General features: G+C 37.1%; 1 long non-coding RNA gene across 5 annotated transcripts in view; it reads right to left on the reverse strand.

Annotated features, from left to right (window-relative positions):
- LOC134810405 (uncharacterized) overlaps positions 1 to 26,218 on the reverse strand; it is a 361,094-nt gene that overhangs the window by 42,947 nt on the left and 291,929 nt on the right. For all 5 annotated transcript variants that reach the window (XR_010158340.1, XR_010158337.1, XR_010158338.1 and 2 more), the window contains one exon: positions 21,242 to 21,353. This is a non-coding gene — a long non-coding RNA (uncharacterized LOC134810405). The remainder of the gene's footprint in view (positions 1 to 21,241; positions 21,354 to 26,218) is intronic.

The raw sequence follows: 26,218 nt of genomic DNA on the forward strand, positions 1-26,218 counted from the left end.
TGTCAGAGAGTGTAAGCTTGGATGTTAAATATATTTGAACTTAACCTCTGAATTTAACACTCAAATAAGTAGGTTAACTTGAAAACACCCAACCTACAGAATCAGGTACTGTGAAAATTTTAAAAATAATGCCACAAATTTTAAAATTCAGTTTCTTCATACATAATAACATACATAGTTTAGGGGTGCATGTAATAATTTAATATATTCACTTAATTTGCAAAGATCAAATCAGTGTAATTATATATCCATTACTTTAAATATTTGCCTTTTCTTTAGAAACATTTGAATTATTCTCTTCCAGCTATTTTGAAATACATAACAAATTATTGTAAACTATAGTCACCCTGCTGATCTACCAAACACTATGTCTTATTTCTTCTATCTAATGGTGTACTTCTACCTATTAATCAACCTCTCTCTTCATTCCCCTCTCCTCATCCTTCCTGGCCTCTGGTAACAACCAATCTATAATCTTCATGAGATCCACATTTTTAGCTCCTACATACGAGTGAAAACATGCAATATTTGTCTGTCTGTGCTTGGCTTATTTCACTAAACAAATGATTCAATTAAAAACTTCCAGAAGTTTCTTTTTTTTTTTTTTTAACTTTAAGTTCTGGGATACATGTGCAGAACGTGCAGTTTTGTTACATAGGTATACACGTGCCATGGTGGTTTACTGCACCCATCAACCTGTCATCTATATTAGGTATTTCTCCTGAGGCTATCCCTTCCCTAGCCCCCCACCTCCTGACAGGCCCTGGTGTGTGATGTTCCCCTCCCTGTGTCCATGTGTTCTCATTGTCCAACTCCCACTTATGAGCGAGAACATGAGATGTTTGGTTTTCTGTTCTTGTATTAGTTTGCTGAGAATGATGGTTTCCAGCTTCATCCAAGTCCCTGCAAAGGACATGAACTCATCCTTTTTTATGACTGCATAGTATTCCATGCACATTTTCTTTTCCCAGTCTCTCATTGATGGGCATTTGGGTTGGTTCCAAGTCTTTGCTATTGTGAACAGTGCTGCAATAAACATATGTGTCCATGTGTCTTTTAGTAGAATGATTTATAATCCTTTGGGTATATACCCATTGATGGGATTGCTGGGTCAAATGGTATTTCTGGTTCTAGATCCTTGAGGAATTGCCACCCTGTCTTCCACAATGGTTGAACTAATTTACAGTCCCACCAACAGTGTAAAAGCATTCCTATTTCTCCACATCCTCTACAGCATCTGTTGTTTCCTGACTTTTTAATGATCGCCATTCTAACTGGTGTGAGATGATATATCATTGTGGTTTTGATTTGCATTTCTCTAATGACCAGTGATGATGAGTTTTCATGGGTTTGTTTGGCCACATAAATGACTTTGTTTGAGAAGTATCTGTTGATATCCTTCACCCACTTTTGATGGTTTTTTTTCTTGTATATCTGTTTGAGTTCTTTGTAGATTCTAGATATTAGCCCTTTGTCAGATGGATAGATTGCCAAAATTTTCTCCCATTCTGTGGGTTGCCTGTTCACTCTGATGACAGTTTCTTTTGCTATGCAGAAGCTCTTTAATTACATCCCATTTTTCAATTTTGGCTTTTGTTGCCATTGCTTTTATTGTTTTAGTCATGAAGTTTTTGCCCATGCCTATGCCCTAAAAGGTGTTGCCTAGGTTTTCTTCTAGGGTTTTTATAGTTCTAGGTCTTACATTTAAGTCTTATTCCATCTTGAGTTAATTTTTCTATAAGGTGTAAGGTATAAGGAAGGGGTCAAGTTTCTGTTTTCTGCATATGGCTAGCCACTTTTCCCACCACCATTTATTAAATAGGGAATCCTTTCCCCATCTTTGTCAGGTTTGTCAAAGATCAGATGGTTGTAGATGTGTGGTGTTATTTCTCAGGCCTCTGTTCTGTTCCATTGGTCTATATGTCTATCTGTTTTGGTATCAGTACCATGATGTTTTGGTTACTGTAGCCTTGTAGTATAGTTTGAAGTCAGGTAGCATGATGCCTTCCGCTTTGTTCTTTCTGCTTAGGATTGTCTTGGCTATGTGGGCTCTTTTTTGGTTCCATATGAAATTTAAAGTAGTTTCTTCTAATTCTGTGAGGAAAGTCAATGTTAGCTTGATGAGGATAGCATTTAATCTATAAATTACTTTGGGCGCTATGGCCATTTTCACGATATTGATTCTTCTTATCCATGAGCTTGGAATGTTTTTCCATTTGTTTGTGTCCTCTTTTATTTCCTTTAACAGTGATTTGTAGTTCTCCTTGAAAGGATCCTTCACATCCCTTGTAAGTTGGATTCCTAGGTATTTAATTATCTTTGTAGCAATTGTGAATGGGAGTTCACTCATGATTTGGCTCTCTGTTTGTCTGTTATTGGTGTATAGGAATGCTTGTGATTTTTGCACATTGATTTTGTATCCTGAGACTTTGCTGAAGTTGCTTATCAGCCTAAGGATATTTGGGGCTGAGATGATAGGGTTCTCTAAATATACAATCATGTCATCTGCAAACAGACAATTTGACTTTCTGTCTTCCTATTTGAATACGCTTTATTTCTTTCTCTTGCCTTGATTGCCCTGGCCAGAACTTCCAATACTATGTTGAATAGGAGTGGTGAGAAAGGGCATCTTTGTTTTGTGCCCCTTTTCAAAGGGAATGCTTCCAGCTTTTGCCCATTCAGTGTGATATTGGCTGTGGGTTTGTCATAATTAGCTCTTATTATTTTGAGATATGTTCCATCAATACCTAGTTTATTGAGAATTTTTAGCATAAAGTGGTGTTGAAAAACTTCCACAAGTTTCCAATTGCCTCTTAGCGACTGTGTGGTGGGTGGGTGGAAGAGGGAGTTCCTTGTGGAACTATTTAGAAGAAAAAGACAGTTTCTCAAAACAGCCTCATTATTGCCACACTTTTCCTGAACAATTTACCTAATTTTATATTTTAAGTTTTGTATATTATATCTTATTTCATTATTTCTTTCCACAGAAAGTTTTAGGAATGATGTATGATCATTTTATTATTTTTCTACAACAAATTATTGTGTTGGAGTGTTTTTATGATTATTAACTAAAAATATATATAGTAAAGGGTTTTTCTTTACTTAATTGGCACATTAAGAAATATTTCCAGAAGTTGATTTGTAGTCTATAGATCCAAACAAACAAAAATAGAAAGCTCAACATTCTTTACAACTGTCCACACATCAAATGGATTTGAACCTTTCTGTAGCCCTTTCTATTTGTTGTTCATTTATCTTGGATGTCAGGATTCTGTATTTGTAGGCGATGCTGTTAAATGTGGAATCATAACTGGTGCTTTCTATTTTAAAGTATTTTTAAAGACTAAGGTTAGTTTGAACTTCAAATTATCCTTAGATGTAGAGAAGAAAATAATAAATATCTTGAACCTGATGTATAAAGTATTTTGTTTTGAATTGTGTTTTTGTTCCTCTAATGTAAAATATTAGCAAAATAATAATTGATGAAAAAAGCACCTGTTCAACTTGTGTTTATCATCTTATACATCAGTTCATAACCCTATGTAATAAAATGTATGCAAAGATTACATTCATGTAACATTTCTTGCACCATATTTTTAAAAACTGAAACATACCTCCTACATTTTATAGATCAATAAAGACTGTTTTTTCTCATTAACTTTTGAGATTCTGACTTGTGAAGTTTCAGTAAATATTTATTGAGCCACTATTATTTGAAGAGGTTTTTTATTATATTAATGGTATTTATCATAGATACTTTAAATAACAATAAAATGCAATAAAGCATTATTGCTTCTTTATCTCAAATAACATAAATTTACATAACTGTACTTTAATTTTTAAAATTATATTAAATGATATATGTAATAAATATATAATGGTATTATTTTCATCTCCAAAATCTGTGATATTATAATAAATAAATACTCAGGACCTAATAATAATAGATAGTCTGTATTGAGTACTTAAAATGCAGGCCCTGTTCAAATATTTTCCTTCAGCAAAAACTCACTTCATCCTCAAAACAACCCTAGGAGATAGAGTTTTATAGATGGAGAGCCCAATCCACAGAGATTTTAGTTAATTCTTTAAAATTTAAGTACGTTTTTAAAAGTCTCTCTTTTAATCAACTTGATTACTTGCCACAGTCAGAATCCTAACTTGAGCTACTTTAGGCATATCTAAACTGGAGGTGATTGGCTTATCTGTGGAAGGACATGGATGTGTGATTTTTCTCTTGTGCCCTGAAATTAGGCAGCTCCCATGCTCATACTTGCCCAGCATTTGAACTAGAGGAAAAAGACTCTATTCCCATAGACTCAGCTTGATTGTTTGACTCCTCTTTCTCTTCTGTTCAGGAGATCCATTGCTGACAGAGGATGACTACAAAGCTGGCAGGGGGTTGTTTCACTTCTGACCAGATGGATGGGTTCCCTGCTTCAAAGGGATGGGTGCACTGCTGACATGGGGATGGGTGCGCTACTGAGAAAAGATGAGTACACTGCTGACAAATGTTGGGTACACTGTTGACAGACAATGAGTGCACTGCTGATCAGAAGAATGGTAGCACTGCAAACCAGGAGCATGGAGGTACTGCTGCAAGTGGGATGGGTGCACTGCTGGAAGGGGATAAGTGCATCGCTCACCAGATGGATGGGTGCACTGAAGTCGAGGGGATGGGTGTGCTTCTGACAGGGAATGGGTAAACAAATGACCATGGATGGTGTGTTGCTGACAGGGAATGGTTGCACTGCTGAGAGGATATGGGTCAACTGCTGATAGGGGATGGATGCACTGCTGAAAGAGGAAGCGTACGTTGCTGACGAGGTGGATGAGTGCACTGTTGACCAGGGAATAGGTATGCTGCTGAGAGGGGATGGATGTATTGTTTAACAGGGAATGGGTGCATTGCTGACTAGGTGGTAGGTGCAACTGCTGATACTAAATTCCCCCTGAAGGAGCTGTCCACACCTTCAGTGCTGATGGTTTGACTGTTAACTGGATTTAATTCATCTGAGGAAAGGCTGGACTTGGTAAGGGAGAAAGTAGGCTGCATTCTGAAGCCACTATAAGTATTAGCTAGCATGCACAGAGAGAAGCCCTCTGATTGGATTTTGAGATTTTGTGATTAAGGGGGTCTGAATATAAGAATAGATGATCAGGCAAATTAGCTGCTATGCATCCAAGAAGCCTACAGAAAATGCTAGTCTATGATAAGTGAAATAGCAATGCCTCCATTTTTCTGAGAACATAGTGAAAGGAAGAAAAAGGCTCAAAAATACCATCATGCTACAATGTATTTATTAGGTGACATCCGAAGCCCCTCAAAGAATTTTAATCCCTGGGAGGGCCATAATCCTGCCAGTGATTTAAAGCTATCAAGAATACATAGGTATAAAGACACTGGCATTACTACAGCTAGGCCTGACCATATGAGAGGTGGACACAGAGATGGGCTCATTAATGTCCATGAGCATAGTGATGCCTTGAAAAATATAGGTGAGGTGGCAGTGCCTAACTGCCAGAAATCAGGGGGATGAAAGTGATAGATATTAGCAAGGTTAGAGGAACAACCCCCAGAGAGTTATGAAGGGAATTTATAGGCTGTACCATCCCTTGGGCAAAAGCCATGGTCAGCCAACAAGGGCACTGCTTAGCATCTACAATGAAAAGCCTTGATTAAAAGTCACAGTCCCTTCCTCAGATTCTTGATTTAAATTTTCAGTTTGAAACCTATAGGCTGAAGAGGTGACCAGATGCCCAGGAGGAAGGACCCTGCAACATTTTAGCAAGTATATATTTTAATGATCCTCCCAGCCTTTCCCCAAAGGGACCTAGGGACATTGTTTACCCTCGTGACTGTACATTGAGAAAAGAGGACTATTTACAGAACAATTAGGCACAAAGTCTTAATTGACATTGACATGTGATGAGCCAAAGCATCATCATATTCTCCCTCTCCTTTCACAGGTAGGAGTGCCATGACGTTTCACATGCTAAAACCTGATCACCAATGTGATGGTTTTAGGAGGTGAAGCCTTTGGGAGATAATTAGCTCATGAGGTCTGAATCCTCAAAAATGAGATCAGTGCTCTTGTAAAGAGGCCCCTGAAAGCTACCTTACCCTTTCTACCATGTAAGGACATGGTGAGAAGGTGCTGTTTTGAGGAAAACAGTCCTTGTCAGATACCTAATCTGCTGGCACCTTGATTGCAGCCTTTCCAGCCTCTAAATTTGTGAAAAATAAATTTTTGTTGCTAGATAGTGAGGTAGGACTTTTCTTGTCCCTTTTGTTGGACTCGTGACAAGGATGAATGTTTACTGGGTCTGCTGCACTCAACCCCTTGTGGGAGGGAGCCCATGAGCAAATGAGTGCAGGACCAGGCCAGACACTCCAGGCGCTGGTAGAAGCAAGCTCCGTGTGGTGGTGCTCAAATAAGGGGCATGCCTGAGACCCCAAGACCCCAGAGGGGGTGTTACAATGCTCCTTTAGTTCTGCTGTCTGTGGACGGCTGTGTGTTAACAGCTCAGCTGGCCCTTTGCCTCATCCTGTTGGGCGGTTTCCCTCTGCCATCAAGGGCAAAGGGCCGATGTGACAGCATTTTTTGGGTATCCACACTCAGTGGGTCTTGAGCTCTTGTCCAGCATCCAAGAAGAATGAGGTCACGCAGCCATTTGAAAGATGGTGAAGGTGAAGAATTTTATTGAATGGTGGACTGGCTCTCAGCGAAGAGGGTAGCTGGAGAGGGAATGGGAAAGGCAGATAGTTTTCCTTGAAGTTCATCTGTCCCTTCCCCGAACTCAAGCCATCTCATCTTCCCCAAAGTTTGGCCATCTTCTTTCCAAAGTCAAGCCATCTCTCCACTCTACTGACTGAGTCTGGTGTCTTTATAGGTGCAGGACGGGGGTGGAGTGGGCCATAGGTAGTTTTGGGAAAAGCAACATTTGATTGGTAAAAATGCATTATTCAGAAAGAACCAATTGGGAGAGAATGAGCAAACAGGAATAGAAGTTCTCACTTTGGGCCACAGGTTTCAGGCTACTTTGGTTTGAAGGTGAGGTTTCACCAGGCACCCACCCTTTTATGCTTGGAATTTTCTTGCCTCTTGTCTCTCAATAGCAGCCCTAATGAACTAACACATGAGGCTTGCAGAGGGCAAGAGAACCTACTACAGGGAGCAGCTTTCTGACAGTCTCCAGCTACTTCCTTTTTCATCTACCACAGTGCTCACAACAAGGCTGCTTACCCTAGGCTGTCTCTAGCCAATGCGTAAACATGGAGAGGGACCTTAGAGCTGGCCCATTCCTGTCTGACATGGGACTCCTCCAGTGGATAACCCTTGCTTGAATACTCTGCACCAGGCTGGCTGACTTTCGTAACTGGAACTGTGATACAAGAAATGTAATATCCAATTTTTTCTATGTTTCTTTCTTTCACAATGGGCACACGGGAATCATATTCTGAAGGCACTCCATGTCTACTCTGGCCCTCTCCCTCTTTATCTTTCACAGGCATTTTCCCTAATAGATCTCCAATATCTTGCACATCTAAAATTGCCTTGGTGTTGCTTCTTGCAGGGCCTGAACTGACAACTACAAAATGGACTTTGTAATTCACAAAAATAAATGATAACACACAACATAAAGGAAAAATGTATATGTGTCAGAGCTCAAGTAAAGATTAAAATAAAATAAAATAAAATGACCTTGCAGATTGCATATTCATGGAATTATTTTTCCAAAAAAGTGATGGGGCATTTTTAGAAAATACAATGGTGCTAGTCAGGCAGAACTGCTATCAAATGCTTTATAACACTTTTACTTACAAACTGTATAATTTGGGTCAAGTTACTCGACACCACTTAGCCTTAGCTTCCTCAATTTAAAAATAAGCATACTAATAGTTAATAGAATAAATATTTGCTGTAAACACTAGTGGGGCCATAATAGTAATTTAAGGTCAGCATTAATGTTCAACCAGTTGTTATTTTTTCATAACCCCTTTACAGGACTGCTGAGAAAATTTAATGAAACAACAGTTCAAAGTTTGAAGCATTGTACCTTATAAGAATGTAGTAAAAGCTCAGTTTATGTTAAAAACGAAAGATAACAGTTTAAAGATGGCCACAACTTATTTGACATTCCTCCTATTGAGAAAGAGAATCTTTTTTCTATTCTCATGAATCTGGACTGGTTTTTACCTGCTTTGGTTAATAATGCAATAATAGTTTGCCAGTTCTTAGCCTAACTTCAATAGCACAGGCAGCTTATACCTTATACCTCATCTATTAGAGACTACCATGTAATAAGCATGAATACCCTGAGACCACTATTTGTGAGGATCCATACAGAGAGAGGAAAAGAAACACTGAGGTGTCAAACATGAGAGTAAAGAAGTCATTTTGAAAGTGCATCCTCCATCTCCAATTATCCCAGCCAACATCACATGGATCAGCCATTAACCACCCAGCCTAGTCCTTCTCAACTTCCTGAATCATGAAATCATGAGCAAAATACAATTAAAGTTTAGGGTAGTTACTTATGTAGTGATAGATAACTGAAACAGTTTCTACTCAAAACTGAAAATGCAAAGGGGAATTAAAGAGTTGTGAAATAAATTTTAGAAGTTAAGACTGTTGGAGGCTGTTTCCTTGGACTTTATTTTGATTTCAAGGAAAATAGCACAAATTTTCACAGCACCTGTTACTAAATAAACCAGACTGAACTGAATTTAAACCCTAACTTTGTCACTTGCTGAATTACTGTAAATTAAGTAAATTTCCCAGGCACAGTTTGCTTGTAAGTAAAATAGATATAGTCATAATTTCTAAGGTTATCATAAAGTTATAAGTGGCAAAATGCGAGCACTTTTTTTTCCAGTACATTTTGTGGTATACAGCGTAGTTGATAGTCTCCATTAGCAAATGTAGTTGCTTAGTATTTCACCTCATCTGTTTTGGAGTTTTGCATTTGAGCCTAGCCTCACAATTCCTACTTCATAGCCTATGCAACCTGTATTCAGAGTCATTCCAAATCCTTCCTGAGATATAAAGGTGGTGGCAAAAGTGCTCCGTAGACTATGTATCAAATAGACCATTGCCCACGTTCAAGGAAAAAAAGCATAGGCTCTGCTGATTGCCCTTACAAATAAGTCAACTTGGAGACCTTTGATCCCTAGTACATAGTGCTGGCTTGTAAAACTTTAAGAAAACAATGGTATCCTTTAAAAAGACATGGTTTTTTTTCCTTTGAATTTAGTTTCAGTAGCTCTACCAATGACCTCTGTCAATAAGGAATATATTACTTTTCAGATTTTGGCATCATTCAGAAATACAGTTCTGCCGAATATGTTTTAAGAAATCTGTCATGCCTGCCTCTATCAGATAGAATGCACCAGGACATAGATATATACTTAAAATGGTTCTTAGAGAAGGTTTAATGAAAGGATGGTTCGTAAAGTTTGGGAAGAGGTTAAGGGATCCACCAAGACTGAGAAAACACACAGAGACTAGAAACTGTAAACTTTTGCCTCACCAATGGCTACAAAAGCAAGGTGATAGAAGTATTTCCATCTTCCAACTGCCCTTGGGAATTTCTTTGGCCAATCCTAAACAGAAGCAGAGAACTGGAAAGGTCAGTTGATGCAAGACCATGCCATCAGCTTCCTGAGGCACAGAGAAAAGCAGGAAAAGAGCACATAATGAACCTCAAGGTCCAAGCAGAAAATAAGCAGCACACTACCTGACTGTTGATTTCAACAGTATTGTTAGCTTGGCTGCTCTGAATGATGGAACTTGGTTTGATGTTGAATAGCTGTCAAACTTGCCTGCCCTATTTATAGTCTATTGCCTTTTTTAAGTCAGCATTCACTAAAAAACAGAGTGAAAAATAGTCAAAATATGTAGATTATAGGGGAAACACTTCAAATAGAAATTCACTAGTAATTAGAAAAAGCAAATTGCTCTAACACATATATATATATACGTTATAGTGCCTATGTCACTATAATAAGATATTATTTATACCCTTCAGAGCAGCAAAGTTTTCAAGTTTTGTATTACTGGGGGTTGGTATGGATCTGGCCCTAGGAACTCTGCTGCATTGTTGGTGGGAGTGTAAATTTGTTTATGTTAAAGACACTGAGAGAAATTTCATCCACTATAGTAACATCCTCCAGTCATACTGGGATCAATAGAATTGGACTCCCTGTCTAAATCTGAAGGCCTATTCAGCATTCGTGACAGGCTTCAGTAGGCCTTGCCCTCTCAGATTACTCAGACCTATGAGCTCTGCCCTTGATTTCCAAGACAGACAAACCTCTCCTCGGCAGCTCATCTACAGTTGTGATCTCCCCTCAACAGAGCAAGTAAAACTCCAATTGGCACTCTTAATTTTAGCTTGGAAATAAATCACATCTTAGACAATCCCTCCAGGCACTAATCAACATGTGCTCAGGCCATGTCTACTCAGAACACACTTTTCTGTTACAATACTTATTTAGGGGTGGAGAGAATTTTAGTGATTTCTTGTTGCTATTTTCTTCTTTGCATTTTTCTATATTGCTTAAACAACTTATAATGAGCAGATATCATTTGGAAGCATGCAAACAAAACAAAATGAATAATAACGAACGGTGTTTATTCTTGAAATAATTTAAAGTTTTAAAAATAAATGAATTATTTTCTTAAAGATGGGAGATCTCCGAGAAGAAAAAGTTTTTAAAAAGCAATTAGTTTGTAAATGAATTATGTTCATTTCCAGAGATAATTTGTAAACAATTATTATTCTCATTTTATAGAAAAACATATAGAAATTTTGAGTTGGAACGTAAATGATACTACTTCTAAGAATCCAAATGTTAAAATCTCAACTTTGAATTTTACGTTTTAATAAAAAATACAAAACTCATTTGCAAAAGTCCACTCATAGCAGAAAAACAGCCACCAAAACCCACGTCTCTCAAGTGAACACATTGAGTCTTAGGAGCCTTAGTATATATCTTTTAATATTAAATAATTGCCTTACTGACCTCTCTCTTTGATCTACCTAGATGATGTTTTTTATTGATAAATGCTGATTGTTTTTTAACCTACAATAGATAATGTTTATAATAAAGTTTAAAAGTCTTTTTCCTTTATTTATTTATTTTTTTTGAGATGGAGTCTTGCTCTGTCACCCAGGCTGGAGTGCAGTGGTGCAGTCTCAGCTCACTGGAACCTCCGCCTCCCAGGTTCAAACGATTCTCCTGCCTCAGCCTCCCAAGTAGCTGGGATTACAGGCATGCGCCGCCATGCCCAGCTAATTTTTGTATTTTTTAGTAGAGATGGGATTTCGCCATGTTGGCCAGGCTGGTCTTGAACTCCTGACCTCGGGGTGATCTGCCCACCTCGGCCTCTCAAAGTGCTGGGATTACAGGTCTGAGCCACCGCACCTGGCTGAAATAGTCTTCTTTTCAAACATCAAGCATATAAAGCTTAGAATATGTTAGCATGAGTGAGTGGTCAACAATAAAATGATTTAGTTCTTTAGATTAGTTTAGAACACAATTTTAATTTAATGGCCTCTTTATGTATCTACCTAATTATGATATTTTTTAGGGAATATAATTGCTCTGATTAGGATTTTAAGAACCATCAGGACATAAATACTTGCATTGATTCTATGTGGCTTTCAAGAAAATTAACACACTCCATGCCAAACGGGACAGTGGTACTCAAATGTGAGTGAGAACAAGACTTATCTGAAGTACTTATTAAACATGGAGACTCTTACACTTCACATCCAAAGAATCTGATTCATTGGCAGAGTTGGAAAATCTGTATTTTATGGAATGAATGAAACACAAGCCATTCTAATAGAAGGTGCCCGTGAGCATAAGTTTATATAGAAGATAATACAGTGATATTTTCTTTTCCTATTATCTCACAAATACAAGCAAGTTCTAAAACCATATAGATAAGTATATGTATAAATTTCCAGACATACATATACCTGTTTCTATTTTATTTATAATTTTTAATATAAGCCATTATTCAGTTCTCTAATTTATGCCATAAAATTAAAAACAAGATGCACCTTTATATGCACAATGGGACACTAATAGCTTCCAATTCTGGTCTACATTTCTATTTATATTGAGTTGAAGAGATATAAATAGCCTTTTCAATATGTGGTTTCATGGCTTCATGAGAAGGGTTTATACTAACATGAACAAGAAGAAGCTTACAAAAGAACATAGTAAGTTTAATAAATGTCATCATATGCACATCAAGGGTTTTGATGGCTACCACTAAATGATAATATAAATAATATTATTGGCTGTCCCTTTTCTGAATATTGACAAGGTACCATTTTGTTCTTAGGTTCATGGCATGAATCAATGTTTCTTAGTCCATAAGAACAACATGAAAAGTTTTCTGAAACATACAGTTACCAGTTTTCACCATACTTTTTTCATTTCATATGCAAAGGACAGAATGTGATGGTGTATCTTTTAAAAAAAGCACCCAAGTGATTCTGTTGTGAATATAGGGAACTACTGGTCTTTAATCTTAGTACTCAACAGTTCCTATTCTTTTCATCAATTACTTGATTACAGAACAGCGAATAATGATTTTTGAAATATCTAGGCCATAGATACAGAGATTTGAAAAGCGTTAGCAGGTGAATAACATGTAGTAATCTTTCAAATGATAATCTAATTGAAGTTATATACTCTTTTCTTGAAATATTTAAAATATTTGGCATGCATGCTTTCATCAGTGTATCAAGCCCAATCCAGGGGCTTGAAGGGCCATCTGAAACCTACTCAAGTACATTCTAAAAACCATTGATTCTAGGTTAAAGAAACCTAGGCATAGCTGAAAACCTGAAGACCATGCCATTCAGGCAATCCTCTATAAACTTTACTTTTCACACTTGGGTGTGTCTGAAAACTACACATGTACATCATAAAAAATCATTGATTCTAGGTTAAGGACATGTAGGCATAGGTGAATATCTGAGGACCATGCCCTTCAGACAATCCTCCATGAACCCTATGTTTCACAATCAGGTGTTTGATAATGCTGAAGGAGTACATGATTGTAAATCCTGACAAGAAAACCTAAAATAGGTATGCTGCACTTACAAAATCAAGAACATTTTTATATACTTTAAAAAGTAGTTGGGTAGAGGGTGTTACTTTCTAAGTAAGACACTTAATTTTTAAGACTCATGTGTAGGCATTTGGCAATCCTACTTCTGCCCACAGGTCCCAATGAGGCATGCCTTCAGGCAGAGTCAGAACTTCCTTATACTATAGTTCTGGGTCTAATCCAAGTTATACAGCAATTCCATTTTTTTTTTTTGTTTTAAATTGACAGATAAATTCACCTAGTATGACATGATGTTTTGAAGTATATAGTCATTGCAGAATGACTAAACCTAGATAATTCTCATATGCATTATCTCACATAGTTATCATTTTTATGGCAAAAAATTACTTGATGTCCACTCCCTCAGCATTTTTCAAGAATACAATATACACTCATTTGTCACTTAACCATGGGGATACATTCTGAGAAATGCGTTTTAGGCAATTTCATCACTGTGCAAACATCAGAAATTACTTATACAAACCTACATGGTATAGCTTACAACACACTTGGGTTGTATGGTATAACCTATTGCTCCCAGGCTACTAACCTGTATGGCATATTACTGTACTGAATGCTGTAGGCAATTGTAGAACAATAGTATTTGCATATCTCAGCATATGTAAACATTAAAAGGGTACAATAAAATACATTATTAAATCATATGATACTATCATCCTATATGTAGTCTGTAATGGACCAAAACATGGCACAAGACTGTATTACTAACTATAGTTACTGTATTGCACAGTAGATCTATTGAATGTATTCTTCTTAATTGAAATTTTGTATCCTTTGGCCAATATCTCCTCAACCCTCTGCTCCAAGCACCCCAGCCCCAGTAACCTTGATTCTACTCTCTATTTGTATGAGATCAACTTCTTTAGATTTCACAGATTAGTAAGATCCTGTGGTAGTTATCTCTGCCTTGCTTATTTTAATTAACATAATGTCCTTGTAGTTAATTCTCATAATTTTATATTGTCTCAGCATCCATTTTGACTACAAGTTTTATTTTCTCGTACCAGAATCAGGACTCAATAACCCTTGATACAGTTTCCAGTTCTATACCATGCCCAAGTGGCACAAGCTGGTGGCTAGAGATGAAAACTTAGAGAAGTCTCCCCTGCCTCATTGACTGGACTCCCAGCTTTTCCAATTTAAGTGGCCCACATCCTATTCCCTTATATTATATACTTCCAGTTGCCATACGCTCTCTTTCTTTGTCTGACTCTTCATTGCTTCCTTGCTTGACCTGAGGACTGAAGACTGCCTTCCCAGCTCATTGTGCCCTCCTTGCCCAGGATCTGTAAACAAAAACTCTTTGAACTTGTTTTTTATTGAGGTGGTGTATTAAATTTTCACTTTCCATCTGAAGAATTAAAGGCTGCCCCATCATCAGAGGGAATGGACGTGGGTCAGACTAGAGTCACAAGGGCATCTGCCAGTATAAACTCCTTGCCTATGTGAGGGAGGTCCTGGTCACAGGTTAGACAACTAAATATTAGGCTGTTTGCCAAGTAAAAGAAGCACTCCTTAAAAGGCTCACTATACACACTCACTTTTAGCTCTCTTTTGTGTTAGTCTGTTTGTGTTTCTATAAAGGAATACCTGAGACTGGGTAATTTATAAAGTTCTATTTCATGATTCTTCAGGCTATACTGCCAGCATGTGCTTCTAGTGAGGGCTCAAGAATCTTACAGCCATGGCAGAAGACAAAGGGAAAGCAGGCATATCACATGGCAAGAGAGTGAGCAGGAGAGAGACACCAGACTCTTTTAAACAACCAGCTCCTGTGTGAACTAACAGAGTAAGAACTCATTACTGTGGGGAGGGCACCAAGCCATTCATGAGGGATCCACCCTCATGACCAAACACTTCTCACTAGGCTCCACCTGCAACACTGGGGATGTCACATTTCAACATGAGATTTGGAGGGGACAAATATCCAAACCATATTATTGTACTCCTGGCTCCCCAAATCTCACATCCTTCTAACATTGCAAAATACAATAATCTCTTCCCAACAGTCCCCCAAATTCTTAACTTTTTATGACATCAAGTCCAAAGACCAAAGTCTCATCTGAGATTCAAGGCAAGTCCCTTCCACCTATAAGCCTGTAGGATCAAAAATAAGTTATTTACTTCCAACGTACAATGATGGCACAGGCATTGGGTTAACATTCACATTCCAAAGGGAGAAACTGGCCAAAAGAAAAAGGTAACAGGCCCCACACATATCCAAAATCCACCAGGGCATACATTAAACCTTAGAGCTCCAACATCATCTTTGACTCCATGTCCCACATCCAGAGCATACTGGTTCAAGGAGTGGGCTCCCAAGGCATTGGGCAACTCTGCCCCTGTGGCTTTGCAGGGTGCGGTCCCTATGGCTACTCTTACAGGCGGGAATTGAGTGCCTGCAGCTTTTCCAGGCCCAGGATGCATGCCGCTAGTGGCTCAACCAATATTGACCCTGGAGGGTGGTGGTCTCCTTCCCACAGCTCCACTAGGAAGTGCCCGAGTGGGGACTCTATGTGGGGATCCAACCCCACATTCCCCATCAGCGCTGTCTTAGCAGACTGTTGAGCACTTTGCTGCTTAGAAATTTCTTCTGCCAGGTACCCTAAATCATCACTCTCAAGTTTTGCCTTCCATAAATCCCTAGGGCATGGACACAATGCAGCCAAATTTTTTGCTAAGGCATGACACGGGTGATCTTTGCTCCATTTCCCAATAACTTCATCATTTCCATCTAAGGACTTGTCAGCCTGGCCTTCACTGTCTATATTTTCTATCACCATTTTGGTCACAACCATTTAACCAGTCTCTAAGAAGTTCCAAAGTTTCCCTCATCTTCCTGTCTTCTAAGTCCTGCAAATTCTTCCAACTTCTGCCTGTCACCAAGTTCCAAAGCCCCTTCCACATTTTCAGGTATCTTTATTGCAATGCTCCACTCCTTAGTACCAATTTTCTGTGTTAGTTCATTGTGTTGCTATAAAGGAATACCCAAGACTGGGTAATTTATAAAGAAAAGAGTTTTATATTTCAGCTCATGATTCTGCAGGCTGTACAGAAAGCATGATGCCAGCATCTGCTTCTGGTGAAAGCCTCAGGAGGCTTACAATCATAACAGAAGATGGAGGGAAAGCTGGCATATCACACAGTGAAAGAGCAAGCAAGAAAGATATGAGGCTCTTTTTTTTTTTTTTTTTTTGGAGGCGGAATCTTGCCCTGTCGCCAGGCTGGAGTGAAGTAGCAAAATCTTGGCTCACTGCAACCTCTGCCTCCCAGGTTCAAGCGATTCTTCTGCCCTCAGCCTCTTGACCAGCTGGGACTACAGGTGCTCGCCACCACGCGTGGCTAATTTTTGTATTTTTAGTAGAGACGGGGTTTCACCATATTGGCCAGGCTGGTCTCGAACTCCTGACCTCATGATCTGCCTGCCTCAGCCTCCCAAAGTGCTGGAGTGAGCCACCATGCCTGGCCAATACCAGGCTCTTTATAACAACCAGCTCTTGTGTAAACTAACAGAACAAGAACTCATTGCTCTAGGGAAGGTACCAAGCCATTCCAGAGGGATCTACCCCCATGACCCAAACATAAGATCCACCTCTAACACTGGGAGTTACATTTCTAACATGAGATTTGGAAGGGGCAAATATCCAAACAATATCACCTTCATTTCCTCTTATGGCATTTCCTTTTAGGGCCACTAACTTCTCTGGTACCGTGACCCAATTTAGCTGGGCACTCTCAAAACAGTCCTCCAGGTTCATCCATGCTATTGAAATAATGGAATTCCCTTCTTTTTATGGAAGAAGATACTGCTTTACAAAATTACCACCAATTATCAAATTATCAACATAAAAATATCTCAACTAAATACTCATAGCCAAATAATTGTTATTAAGTTTAAATGGCATAAAAATTCATTTTCATTGTTGGAGTAAATCTAACTGCTATGTCTTTAAAACATAAGTGAAATAAAATAATAGGCATGCAATGCAGCAATGGCATTTTCAAAATTGCAATGATTGGTATTAAAATTACTCTAGTTTGCCAAATATGGTCAGAAGAGATTGCAAATGACATTTGCAGGTATTAGTATGAGTTGTAAAAGCACAAATTTTAGTAGCCATTAAGATGATCCTGTGTCCCCTTGAAAATAATTATGAATCCCCTCTGTAACATTTATCTCTTGTTGAGAAACAGCTAAGTGGGGAGCCTGGTTTTGCCAAAATTTCAATTTTTTTAACATGTCCATATGGATATGTTGACAAACCACTATGCAATGTATAGGAGATTAATTCAATCCAATCTAATAACCGTGTGTTGAGATTTGAAAATGCTGATCTAGTTAATGTTCCTTGGAGAATGAAGGAAGTCTTTTGTCTTTAGTAAGTATGTAATTCCCACTTTTCAGATATGCCTCAAAAAAAGCAAATTTTTTTTGGCCACTGCTAGATATTATTATATAAGCTCATTAACAGGATGCTAAACATAAAACTGAATAGCAAACAATGCTATTCAAATGCTTTAGATTTCCAGCATGGAGAAGTGAAAGCTATTTTACAATAAACTAGAAATTAGCCCCGTTAGTCCCATATCATTGCTATCATTTGCAAGAGACATAGCCATTTAATGAATATACATTATCCTGAATATTAATTTCCTATTATTATAAAATGTCAGGCCAGCACAATTGTTGGCCTTGTCATATTGTAATACTCCATGATATGACAGAAAATTGGTCTCTAAAGGAAACTATTGAAGAAATAAATCTATTTCAACAATTTTTTAAAAATTTTATCTCTAGCAAATGCATGTAAAGTAATATGAGAACTCTTCAGATTTATACTTCATTTCTAAAATAACATATCTGAACTAAAACTGATTTGGGGGATATGTATGTATATAACTATATTTTCTCTCCTAATAAAACAAAATTGATTGGTACCCAAATTTATAACACCATACATAAAACAATAGCATAGATGTTACCTAAGGTGTCATTCTAATATCAAATATCTAAGTTCATTATAAAAGTCTGCTTAACAATCATTTAACACTTTCCATCTTCCCATTGAAATACACATGGGGTACTCAACATGCTCTACATCTCGACATTGGAGATTGAAGATTCAACATTACAGGATCTTGAGATAAATTATCCTTTGTTACAGTGCACAAGTTTCTCAAATGAGCCAGAGCAGCATGGCTACAAAAAAGGAAGGGAAGAAAAACTTTGAGCCACTTGTTCCTCGTGGGCCTGGCTTGCTGATAAAAGAACAATGACATGAAAATGGAATGGGATCTGCTTAAATATTATTTTCTGAGTTGGCTAAAGCCAGTTACGTCTCTCTCCCCTCTAACATGTTCTTCCCCATTTCTCCTTCTCTGTATGCCCTATAGGCACCAGTGATTTTCAGTTGGAAGGAAAGTTTAGTGTCTATTTCTGGGAATTGCAAGTTTGTTACTAATCAAATTAGAAACAGAATGTATCCATTTTAAATCTCCATAGAAAAGAGAAGGAATAAAAATAGAAAAATCTAACAAGCATTAAAAATACTTATCAAAACTTGACATGACAGACACAAGAAATTAACAACCAGAGATGGGAAAATTCTAAATAAGTAAAAATTGATAATATAGTTAAAGAATATTTTACTATTATACAATAGATTGATATGCAATTGTTTAATATCAAGAAAACTATTAATATGTAAAATTGTGACCTCTGTTCTTAATTGATTACAAATGTTTGTTGTGTTGTGTGCTTTCTCCATGAAGGCATTATTCTAGGCACTAGAAATACTATTAAATGAAACAAGTATTATGATCCTGCCCCGATGAAGCTTACAGTCTAGAGTCTAGCAGGATCAATTGAGAAAAATCAAATAATGATCTTATATTGTCAGCTTAGTAATTTTTGGAAAGGCATTCAATGAGCCACAAAGTTATGTATCGGGGGTGTATGTGTGTGTGTGTGTGTGTGTGTGTGTGTGTAAAAAGAAAGAGACATAGATTAACTATGGAGGCCTACCATCACCATTATCATTTAATATTATTTTGAAATTCTGAATCTAGATTGTAAATTAAGAATTTAAACTGAATAGAAGAATTTTTTTAAAAGAAGAGGTAAATTTACTATTGCACATTTTTATACATTTGTATTCAATAAAGCTATTGTATAACCACAATAAACTCTTCATATTAAATATTAAATACTAAATACATGCAAGTTAAATATGAACGTTAAGAAAATAAAATTGAAATGGATACCACTTACAAAAAAATAACGAAATGCTGAAATCTTGGGCAAATATTAAATAAATTTAAAATTTACACTGCCTCTATGAAGAAAAAATAAAAGTTTCCACAATAAAGTGTGGGGTTGAATAGTATTCCCCTAAAATATATGTCCATCTGAAACATCAGAATGTAATCTTCCTTTGGAAGTAGGGTATTTGCAGATGTTATTATTGAAGATGAAGTCATAGTGGATTAGGGTGGGCCCTAAATCCAATGACTGGTATCCATATAGAAGGCCATGTGAAGACATACATGGGAGAAACACCATGTGACAATAGAGATAGAGATTGGATTGATGCAGGTATAAGTAGATGAATGCCAAGGACTACCCGAATCCATGAGAAGTTAGAAAGACACAAGGAAGTGTTCTTCCCTACGGCCTTCAGAAGGAGCATAACCCTACCAACACCTTAATTTTGTACTAGTAGCCTCCAGAGAGTGAAAGAATAAATTTCTGTCGTTGAAAGACATCCAGTTTGTGATACTCTATAATGGTAGCCCTAGTAAACTAAGACAATTAAAAATATAAAAAATATTTTACAATGTCCAATAGTTTATCTACTATGTAGATATGTCAGTGTTATGTGACAAAAGTATACTTCTGAGGTCATATGACTCTTGATGATGAAATATTTAGAAAAACAACATCCAACTCTATAGTGTATAAAATAATTACTATTGATGTGTTATCTCATACTGTCATTAACACTTGCCTTTGAATATACTGCATTAGCCATGATCACAGAACAAGTGCTCACTGGCTGACAGATATTGGTTCTGAGTTTCCCCCTCAATTATAGTCTCTAAACCTAATCACAAAACATTTTGACTGGGAATTATTTTAACTCTGAGAGCTTTAGGGGGAAAAAAGAATAATAATTTCTCATAGGGGAGCAATCTCTATTTGAAGACTTTTAAAGTGTTCTTTTATTAACTTAATCAGTGTAATGTTGTCAAACCATTACCAAGAATGGAAACTTGACTACAATGTATTGACTGTCGAGGCCAAAGTGAAGCTTACTGAGCTGGGAGGTGAGTCAATGATATATTCTTCCTTGTGTGTATGTACAGCCTCAAGGTAAGCATGTCTCTTCAGCAGCATTCTAACCTTCTAACTGCTTTAATAAAAGACTGATGCACAATATTTGTTAAGTGCAAGCCAATTAAAACAACACTTTGCTTATTTAAATACATTCAAAATGTAGCAAACTTTCAGCTTTAGAATTTATCCCTTCACGTAAATCTTTCAGCTCTTAACATGAAGAGCATTATACACATGAAATGAACAGCTTTTGATGGCCAGAGGTATTGTGACTGAGCTTTGCTTTGACTCAATTATTGCTGAAATTGACTGCAGTTTATCAGTGAGTAGACAATATTGGTATGGTTTGATGCTAAGTAATTTGATATTTTCTAAAAGTTTATTCTTAATATTGCACTGATTTCTTTTATCCTCCTTGTTCTTATCCTCGTTGTCATCATCAAAATCCTCATTCAGCATCTATTACTTCATTTAAAATTAGGCTAGTTGATATAATTATAATATATATAATATATTATATTATAATAATATTATATATTATTATATTATATAATATATATGCTATATTATATAATATATATGCTATATTATATAATAATATATATTATTATTATATATAATATATATTATATAATAATATATATTATATATTATATCAAGGACATAATAATGTCTTGGTCCATCTGTACTGATATAAAAAAATACCATAGACTAACTAATTTATAAACAACAGAAATTTGTTTCTCACAGTTCTGTAGCCTGAGAGGTCCCAGATCAAGGCACCAGCAGGTTCCGTGTCTGGTGAGGTCCCCATCTCTCTGCTTTCAAAATGGTGACTCAAACACTGTGTCCTCACATGGCTGAAAAGCAGAAGAGTAAAAAAAGACTAGTTCACTCCAGCCCTTGGTAAAGCACTAATCTATTCATGAGAGCAGAGCCCTCACGAAAAAATCACCTCCTAAAGGCTCCACCTCTTAACACCACCATAATAGAGATTAAGTTTCAACACCTGAAATTGGAAGGGCACTCAGACCATAGCAAATAGTGAATACAGATCTTACATTTGTTGGGGGAAAACAAAATAGAAAAATTGACTGTTTCAATGCAGAATGGTATGTGATAGTATGTGGGATTATAGTCTGCTAAGGTAGTACGAAACAAGGCACTTAACCTGTGTTTGGTGTCAATAATTTCATCAGGATAATTCCTGTTCGTCCTTCTTATTTCAGTTTAGTTAATCTTCTGCTACAGAGTCACACTGGAACTCTGAGGTAAGAGAGAGCATGGTGCTTTGAACTAAAGGAAATTTAATATGACTCCATGAAAGAAGAGAATGAAATTTCATGTAGCTCAAGTACAGAGTTCAAGCATGAAAGTGGTGATAAATGAAGCAGGTGGTGCATTATTGGTGCTACAGCATGCATGGTCTTATAAACTCTTTTATCATATATATTTCTTCCCCCAAACTAAGCTGGGATTCTACAAGTTTTTTAGATTTTCTGTGCTCTCTTCTACCTCCAGATGTACGCATACTGGTTTCCCAAGCTACAGTAAACCTACTCCCATTCTTTGCCTGCATTATTTCAACCCACCTTTTAGGTCTCAAGTAGTACATCACCTCCTCAGGGAAATTTTAGAGTGATATAATGAATCCAAAGATAATCCACAATAACCCACATTCTATATAATCTCCATTCCTTGAGTGTGGGCGAGACCTACTAATATTACTGAATATCCCTCCAAGATTAGGTTACTCATCAGCTGTTTTTATGTTAATTCAAAGGGATATTATCCTGGGTGGGCTTGACCTAGCCAGAGTAACATTTAAAAGAAGGTGAAGTATCAGAGAACTCTCTCTGCTGGCCTAGAAGAAACCAACAGTTACATTGTGAGCTGTCTTTGCAGACGACCACAGGAAAGCTCAGTCATACAATCACTAAGAACTGAATTCTGCCAGCAGTTTTGATTAAGCTTGCAAAAGAGCCCCAGGTTAACCCATTTTCCTGCTGCTATAAAAAACTGCCCAAGACTGAGTAATTTATAAAGGAAAGAGATTTAATTGATTCACAATTTAGCATGGCTTGGGAGGCCTCAGGAAACTTACAATCATGGCAGAAAGCGAAGGGGAAGCAAGGCACCTTCTCCATAAGGGAACAGGAAGGAAAAGTGGCAAGCAAAGGAGAAAGAGCCCCTTATAAAACCATCAGGTCTCCTGAGAGCTCACTCACTATCAGGAGAACAGCTTGAGAAAACTACCCCCATGATTCAATTACCTCCACCTGGTCTCTCCCTTGGCACGTGGGGATTATGGGGATTGTAATTCAAGAGGAGATATGCCTGGGGATACAAAGCCTAACCCTATCAGACTCTGAACTCCAAATGAGGCTGCAACCCCAGCCAACATCTTGATTTCTGTCCTATGATACCCCGAGTAAAGAACCCAGTTATTATGTGTCTAAGCTCCTGAAAAAAGAGAAAATAATTCATTATTTATTTAAGCTGCTAAATATATGGGTAATTTTTATGCATCAATAGGAATCTAATAGACCTCTCAAACCCTCACTAGAAGTTTTTTCTTATATATTACCATAGCTTTCTGTTCTTCTGTTTTGTTTACCACTGCACCAAGTACTATACATTGCCATAATGTTCCCTCAAAACATATTAACCAAATGAGTCAGGGGGAACCACTGAACAGTTTTAAGCATTGGAATGAAGTGATAGTAAATACCCTGAACACTAATTATAATTACACAGAATTTTGTACATAACCTGTTCCCAACGTAATTGTTAACTCCATCTCTCACCATTGGCAGACTCAATAAGCACCACATATTTTTGACATTTGTCTGACACTTCTGTTTTTCTATGCATGCCACTTCTCTGATAATTTATTCTTTTTTTGACTGTTTTCCCCATTTTCTTGTTTTTACTTGAAAAGCACTCACTCTCGAGTATTGCCCACCCTTTTCGTATCCAACATGCTATGTTATCAGTAAAGCCTTCATCTTTAACTCTGCTTTCCCTGAGTATCACCTTTGGTATTCAGAGGACAGAAATGCTCTCTCAGTGTTCCTGCCTGCAGTACAGAATGATTCACACTGATACTTAGCTTTGAATTTGGGCAGAGTAAAATACCACCTGTTTGTGCTTTTGGGTTTAGGATTGTCCACTCAGTAACAAGACACATCAATCTTGAAAGCCATTCAACTAGTCACTAAGCAGAAAAGTACGTATTTGCAGTTTGGATTCAGGTATCCATCAGATGAGATTCTGAAGAGATATTCTGATTCTGATGCTTTCTTACATGATTATCATAGACCAAACACATAGTTCTGTTGCTTTCACATAAACGCCTTTTTGTTGTATTTGTTTTTGTTTATAACATAGCAAGTATACATTTAAACTTTGAATGTTTGTATATTATCATGCGTAAATTCAAGAATTGATTAAATCAGTCCTTCCTCTTCCTCCATTTTATGTACAGTGGAAAACAATTTACTCCATTTTGCCATCCCTCATTCTATTTTACTTTCTTCACTAATCCTTTCTCTCCTTTTGTGATGTCTCAAACATGGCTGTAATAACATTAAATGGGAAGCAACCCCTTGGGTGAGGGCTATTACTGACCTATAATTTTCTAAGAAGTGGTAGGTCATGAGATCCTTTTGGGTAAGCCACTTGAAAATGCACACGAATGAGCATATGTTATTAGTGGATAGAGCCCTTAGAGAGCCATTGTGGTAGCTTAACTTATATTATGACTCATTCTCTGTAATTTAATTCCAGAGCAATTATTGGTACTAGGCATCTAAAAAATAAGAAATCTTTTCTCTTTCAGATTTCTCTCTCTCTCTCTCTTCAATACAGATTCAAGCACAGAAGCTGAACAAAATCACAAATAAATATGGATCTTTTTGTTAGGCTGTGGAAACTGGGATTTTTGTTGCTGGTTCTCTCCAATTACAGGGAAGTGTGGGGCAGAAGATATTGAGACAATTTACTGACAACTTTTTTCTACTTAAAATATTCAATAGATAAAATTGAAAATGATTGCAAAAATAAACAAGATATTTAGATACAAATTGTATTAATTAAAAGACAAGACCAAACATCGCATGTTCTCACTCATAGGTGGGAATTGAACAAGGAGAACACGTGGACACAGGAAGGGGAACGTCACACACTGGGGCTTGTTGTGGGGTGGGGGGTGGGGGAAGGGACAGCATTTGGAGATATACCTAATGCTAAATGACGAGTTAATGGGTGCAGCACACTAACATGGCACATGTATACATATGTAACAAACCTGTACATTGTGCACATGTACCCTAAAACTTAAAGTATAATAATAATAAAATAAATAAAATAAAAAAAAATTCAGAAGAGCTAATTTTTCCAGTATTGAAAATATTTTCTAGTTCAAAGCAGTTACAGTCAATGATAATAAAAACAATTTTGATTTGCACTAAAAATCATCTAGCTAATTCATAAGCATAGTAAAATTCTACATCTGCACTTTACATAAGCCATGATAAACCAGGATCAAAATGTGCTGAGTAAATGCGTGGTAAATGCCACAGAGGTCTTCATGTGCTCCACGACCAAGGAGGACTCAGGGGATAAACTGCGTGTTGTGTTCCTTGTGTAACTTGAATATATACCACTAATTATCATGAGGCTGACAGTTTACGTTTTACTTTGAAAAAACTTTGCCTCCTTGATAGTTTCTGAGAAAAGGTGCGCAAACGCAAAAAGTCTGTTTTGTTTCAGGGAATGCTGGAAGAAGTCTGCTTACTACATTTTCTAATAAAACATATATATATTTATTAGTATATATATTAATATAAAAGTATATGTATACTTTTATTAATTGATACAAAGCTGAAATAATTTTATAGTTAATGGGTTTTAGATCAGCTCAATACGTGGTTCAGAGCAAAGGAAAGGAAAATTCTGTTATTTTAAATAAGAAAATTCTACTTTTTGAGAAATTTTATTTATCTCTAAATAAAATTCTTTTAACATAAGAGTTAATGTCTAGGACTGTGATTGTTGGGTCATATGGTATATCTATGTAAACCTTTTTCTTTTTTTTCGAACGGAGTTTGGCTCTGTCGCACAAGCTGGAGTACAGTGGCACGATCTCGGCTCATTGCAACCTCCGCTTCCCAGGTTCAAGTGACTCTTGTGCCTCAGCCTCCCCCAAGTAGCTGGGATTACAAACATCCGCCACCACGTCTGTTTATTTATTTACCTCCAAATAAAATTGCTATGTGATCCATGTAGATTTTTCAATTAAAAAAATGATATTTTACAAAAGATTTTTTACATGAAGGAAAAATATGTTGGTTTTGGTATTTTTCAAAAATATACATTTTTTAAAAGTAAAAGTGACGTTACTGACAAGTTATAGGGAAGATGCTGAACAAATAAGCTTGATCTATCGTTTGAATGCAAAATGGCACAGCTACTTTGGAAGACAGTTTGGCAGTTTCTTTCAAAGGTTTACATAGGTTGGTCACCGTGGCTCAAGCTTGTACTCTCAGCACTTTGGAAGGCCAAGACGAGTGGATCAGTTGAGGCCAGGAGTTTGAGACCAACCTGGCCAACATGATGAAACCCTGTCTCTTCAAAAAATACCAAAATAAGCCAGGCTTGGTGGCGCATGTCTGTGGAGGGTGCAGTGAGCTGAGATCGTACCACTGCACTCCAGCCTGGGCAA

This window comes from Pan troglodytes, chromosome 6 (assembly GCF_028858775.2).
Source record: "Pan troglodytes isolate AG18354 chromosome 6, NHGRI_mPanTro3-v2.0_pri, whole genome shotgun sequence".
In the NCBI taxonomy this organism is placed as follows: domain Eukaryota; kingdom Metazoa; phylum Chordata; class Mammalia; order Primates; family Hominidae; genus Pan; species Pan troglodytes.